We start from the raw sequence: 6000 nt of genomic DNA on the forward strand, positions 1-6000 counted from the left end.
TTTTTTATTCATCTGAGTGTAGGTTTAATTAGTTTGCTTAAAAAACATCAGGCCCAGAGCTGTCGCTACTCACCACCTCCCTCTCAGCCACCACCTGCACCGACTGAGCACCCAGAGGGCCTCTTCGTGGTGTCTTAAACTTTCAAGCGCTCACGTGGGCCTGGGGATCCCGGTAAGAAGCAGGCTCTGACCCAGCGGATTCCAGCAGGGACCTGAGATGGCACTTCTAACGCGTGGTGGCCGTGCCACCGGCCCTCGGGCCGCACTTTGAAGAGCAGGTGCTAACGGCCGCGGTCTCTGCCCGCTGAAGCCCACCTGGGCTTGGAAAGACACACAGAGCAGAGGGTCCGGCGGGAGACGCCCACCCTGGGTGTCTCGTGAGTCCGGGGCCAGGCAGGGAGGGCGGGGTGGGAGGTGATGTGCTCTGAGCAGAGGCCCTGGTGATGCCGGGGGGCCTGCGGACTTGTAGCTCCGCGTGGTCGGGCCCGATGTTTGAGAGAGGCTTTGCCGCTGCATTTTACGTAGAATTTGCCACCTTAAGTACTTAGCAGGCCCAACAGAACAAGCCAATGGCCCCCTCAGCTCCTGTGGCCACCCTCGAGGGCTGAGAAGCTTCTCGAAGTTTGGGTGTCAACGTCATGCTCGTCTCTGCATCGGAGCTGTCAACTGAAAAAAATGCACAACATAAAAGTTGATAAAATTATGTTTTATTTGGCAAACAAAACTGAGGACTTAAGCCTGGGATGCAGCCTCTCAGAAGGCTCGGAGGGACTCCTCTGAATAGGTCAGAGGGGAGCCAGGATATACAGGAGCTTCTGCAACAAAGACCAGGTAGTTGGAACATCAAAAGATTACTGTTAATGAAAGAAAACCAGACATCTCCAGTTAAGGAATGTAGCGCTTCTCTATGTGTGGTGAGGTACGGGAGTCTGGGCTCACTGGAATCGTTCCTTTGACGTGCACCTCAGCTCTCTGGGGCCAGCGTCCTGTGCTTTCCCAGCCGGAGTCCCCTCAGGGGCGCCGTGGGGGCAGCTGGAATGTGACAGCTTGATGGATGTATCACCCTCGGTTTACTGATACGGCAGCAGCATTTTTCATTCACAGAAACCAAGAACGACCATCAAGGGCCCCGTGTGCCCACGGGCACTCCAGTGGCCAGGAGTGGGGAGCAAGAACCAGGAGAGCAGGGTGCCCGGGAGCAGGACAGTGAGCCTGTGCCCTGTCTGTCCCCTCCAGCAGCAAAGCCCGCAGCCGGGCAGGCGGGGTCTCTGTGCCAGTGCACCGCCACTGACCTCCCCAGAAGGAAGGCACCTGCTCGCCTGCAAGCTGAAACCATGCCCGTTTACTTAGTTCAAAAATTAGGGTCCAATTTAACAAAAGAATGCGTGCACCCCCAGAAAAGTGATGGAAATTCGATAGGTCAGAGTTTGTCCTTTGTTTCCCACATAAATGGCAAATGGCAGGTCCATGGATTGTTTTTCTGAATTAGATTTTTTAGGTAAATGATTCAGATTCTTTAATGATCCCAGGGGCTTCCCTGGTGGCGCAGTGGTTAAGAATCCTCCTGCCAATGCAGGGGACACGGGTTCGAGCCCTGGTCCGGGATGATCCCACCTGCCACGGAGCAACTAAGCCCGTGTGCCACAATTACTGAGCCTGCGCTCTAGAGCCCACGAGCCACAGCTACTGAAGCCCGCACACCTAGAGCCCGTGCTCCACAACAAGAGAAGCCATCACCATGAGAAATCCTCTCACCGCAGCGAAGACCCGATGCAGCCAAAAATAAATAAAATTTAAAATTAAAAAAATAAAACTTTATTAAATAAAATTTAATTAAAAATTTAAACGAATGATCCCATTTCATAAGTTACGGAAACAGACTATTGTCTGACATTTCTGGTCAAGGTCCTTGCAGATCACCTGAGTAAAGATACAGTTAGAATATGTAAAATATGTAAAATAAAATTATGATTTGTACTTGTCCCTGTTAATGTAAATCGTACAGTTCAGCTGGATAGAAATGTTCTATGAACACCTTGTCCTGGAGCCAGAGAAAATGACGCAAATTGTGGGTCTGCTCACGTAAGATCTGCAGGCGTCGAATCTGCTTGGAATTCCTTGCGTGGCAGAGAGAGAGAGAGGGCTACAGAATGCTGGTCCCACGATAAAGAAATAAAAAGCGCGTTTCCCTTGAACACCTATAGTAAAATATAATTGTGTTCTGTAAGAGAGAAAGTATACCTAGATAGCGGTGACTTATTCTTAAAATTCTTAGTTTTGTAACATTAGGAGCCAGAGCAGTACCTATTATACAATAATTATATCCGCTGGTGCTGCTTTGCATTACTTCCAGCTGAATAAGAACGAAAGAATGCTTTTTACTATGTCAACACATTTTAAATCATGACATATTACCTTTAATTCTCCCAATTGAATTTAAAGTTTTCTTTTGATCAACACTGATTTGTCACTTATTTCTACATGCAACTTTTACTAAAATATACAGCAATTTCTGAAATCGCTTCCCGACCCCAGCTTAGCTGTCACCAGTGTCATACCTGTCAATAACGTCCAGGAAATGCACGGGGTCTGTCTTTGCACCTTAGTTTTATTTATAAATTCTACTTCATTATGGCAACAAGACACCACGGGCAGTACGTTTGTATGGAGTTACTGCCCCCGTCTCTGGTTAAAGTGTCTCAGCCTTTAGCCCCAGAGCACATAATGCACCCTGATGAGTTCAGCCATCACCAGAACTGCACTGCACGCTGGGACTTACGCCTACCATTTAGTTACTGGCATCATTTTAGGGGAAAAGGGCTATAATGAAGATTATGTGCAGGACAAAAAAAAAACAACTCCTAAAAGAATTAACTGTGAAATAATGTAATTGCCCACAGGGTCTTGAACTTCTGTTTTTCATTTGCAGGAACATTTAACCAGGTATTTTTATCTAATTGCCTGTGCTCCCTCGGGAGATATTAAACACTAACTTTGAACGCATTTTGGCTTGTTGCATTGTAGCGACCTGGGGCTAATTTCTTAAAAGGGTTAAGCTGGCATGTCCCGCATTGAATTACCACTGTCACTCAATTCATTAGAAGAGTTTACGGACTTACAATGTGTCTGTAATTTATAGCCTGCTTAGTGACAAAGCCTAATGCTAACGTATGCCTGATTTGCCAAGGTTATCTCAAGTTCCATTCATCTCCGCACTAACAATAGCCTCTGATTCCCTGCTTCATGGACGGGGTACACGCGGTTTCATATTTAGCGCCATCAATCTCAGGGAATTGCCTCCCTGCCCACTCCGTGCAAAGTGACTTTCCCACAGCCTCTGATGACGGATGACAGGGCAGCTGGGCCAGCAGAGGGTGTTGTCCTCCAGCGTCCCCGGAGGGGACCCTCCCTGCCGAGAGCCCTGGACTGGTCTGAGCCTGAGGCTGCTGGCGTCTACTCCCCGGAGCCCCTAGAGGGGACGGCTGAGGCCAGGTGACCCCAGGATGGCACGGAGGAGGTCCGGCCCCAGATGGCAACTGGCCCACACACATTTCGCTCCGGGATGCCGGGTGCCCGCTCCTGGCGCAGGTGGGTTTCCAGAGGCCTGTGTGTGAGGCTTTGGCCCCGCTAGCCTTCCTGCTGCGTGCGAATGTCTCTGCTGGGGACACTGGCCTGAGTGGTACTGGGCGTCCACCTAGAGCACCGCTCCCCTGGCCTAGGGCTTTCCCTTCAGGAGCGACCTTGTCACAGTGTCCCATTACCTTGAGGGTTTCTTGGTGAGAAGATCAATGGCTCAGTGTGAGAGCCACACAATGAATACGGTTGTTGGGTTCTTGGTGTGTGGAAAGGACACAAAACGGCATTGCGTCAGCTCCATAAAGAGACAAGTCTGTGATGTAAGTTGCGGATGTGCCGGGACATTTGGGTCTCCTCCCTGGTGGCCAGCTGTGCCTGTGCTGGGACTGAGGGCCACCTCCACCGCAGAGGCAGGGTCACAGGCAGGGGCGTGGGCTTGCGAACTTGATTCCTCAAATGCCAAAGGTTTAAAGTGTCCCCTGGGGCCTGCGAGTGCTGGGGAGCAATCCACCCGCAGAAGCAGAGGGTTCTAGCAAGTTTCAGAACTGCCGGGGACAGCAACGTAACCTCATGGAGAGCGAGATTTACAAGGATTGGCACCTTTCATGCAGGAGGTCAGCAACAACTGTCATGAAAGACAGGTGCATGGGGGCAGAAGCTCTCAGGTCCGGGAAGCCGCGCGCGTCAGTCACACAGCTATGGCTCCGACGTCACGCAGACCCCGGGACCTGGCGCGGGGCCTCCCCCCATTCCAGAGACACCCTTGATCTTTCTCACGGCCCCCAGTTCCTTTGGTCAGAATTTCCTTTCTTTCCATATTTTTCTATCAGATCCTTGTTGATAGTTTTAAAAGCCGAAAGCTGATGTGTGGCCAGGGCTGGTGGCAGGGAAGGAGGAGATGCTCTGGGAAGAGGATGAGAAGGTCCCATGTCAGCCTGTGCAGAGCTGACAGTGCTTAGTCATGGTAAGGGTGGTACATGGCTTGGTGTGTGTTTCACCGCAATTAAAAAACAAGCAAACAAACCAACCTGAAGTTTTGGTTATCAAACCGCAGGATGCGTTTATGACGTCATGGCAACGACTCTCTCCAGAAAACAAATGCTCTGCAGTCTGTTATCTTCAGGATCCTGTGTTGTGAGCTTGGCCCTCCTGCAGCGCCTTGCTCTGGGTGGACCCCTGGGACACCTCTTCTCTTGGTCACAGAAGGCACAGCACAGCCCAACCCTCTTCAATGAGCAGCTCATCCCTGGAGAGCTTAATGAGCGCGGGACCCTGAATACGCACTGGCGGTGTCACCTTACACTTCTCTAACAGGATGCTGAGAAACGGTCTCCTGTTGTACATTTGTTTGCCGGGGACAGCAGAGGGGCAGGTGTCCTTAAGGACCCTCTGATTCTTGATGAGACCCTGGTCCAGGGCTCTTGTCCCTGGAAGCAAGTATGGAGAAGGTTCATGCATGTCTTGTCTTGCCCATGTTATGGAAGTCTTAGGATCTAAAGAAAAGAAGAGAAAAAAAGGAATGCTTTTCAGGTGGCCTGTATGGCAATAGAGGTCCCATTCTTTCTGAATCCTAAACTAGAGATATTTTTAGTAAAATTGTGTAAAATAAAAATGCACATTCAGCAAGAAGGAAAACTATGGCAAGTTGCATGGGAGAAATGAATCCTTTAGAAAGTTTACTCCTATTAACCCATGTACAAATTCAATAGCTTTCGAGATAGATGATAAATAGACAGCTAATAGATAGACAGATAGATAGATGCCTAGGTGTATGTCCAGATACTGTATTAGTCAAGGTTCTCCAGAGAAAGAGAACTGGTAGGATATACAGAGATGTACAGAAAGAGATTTATTAACGAGGAATCGGCTGACATGATTATGGAGGCTGAGAAGTCCCTCCAACTGCCGTCTGCAAGCTGGAGGCCCAGGAAAGTCGGTTCCAGTCCAAACCCGAAGGCCTGAGAACCAGTGATGTGGGTCCCAGTCAGACTCCAAGGCTGGAGGACGCCTGCCGGCCCTGTGAGGGCGATCTCCACTCAGTGCGCAGATTCAAATGTGCGTCACTTCCAGAAGCTCCCTCGCGGAAGCACCCAGAATGATGTTTTGCCAGCCGTCTGGGGGGCTGGGCACCCGTTAGCCCGGTCAAGTTGACACATAAAATTAACCATCACAGGTGTGGATACAGTTATTGACTTGCACGTGCCCGCCCCCGTCCCGCCCCCATGAACACACATATGCAAAGCTCTTTGTCACAGCGCTGTGATCAATATCGTGGTTTTAATCACGAGGGAAACGGGCCAGTTTTCATGTCTTCTGTCTCGTCACTGGATTCAGGGCCAGAGAATCCCAGATGATCTCATCTGAGATCCTTGGTCACAGGATCTGAGACCCCTTCCCAGACAAGGTCACTGTCACAGGTTCCGG

This window comes from Delphinapterus leucas, chromosome 18, assembly GCF_059928025.1.
Source record: "Delphinapterus leucas isolate spDelLeu-1000000601 "Yukka" chromosome 18, BTC_Dleu_Yukka2, whole genome shotgun sequence".
Classification (NCBI taxonomy): Eukaryota; Metazoa; Chordata; class Mammalia; order Artiodactyla; family Monodontidae; genus Delphinapterus; species Delphinapterus leucas.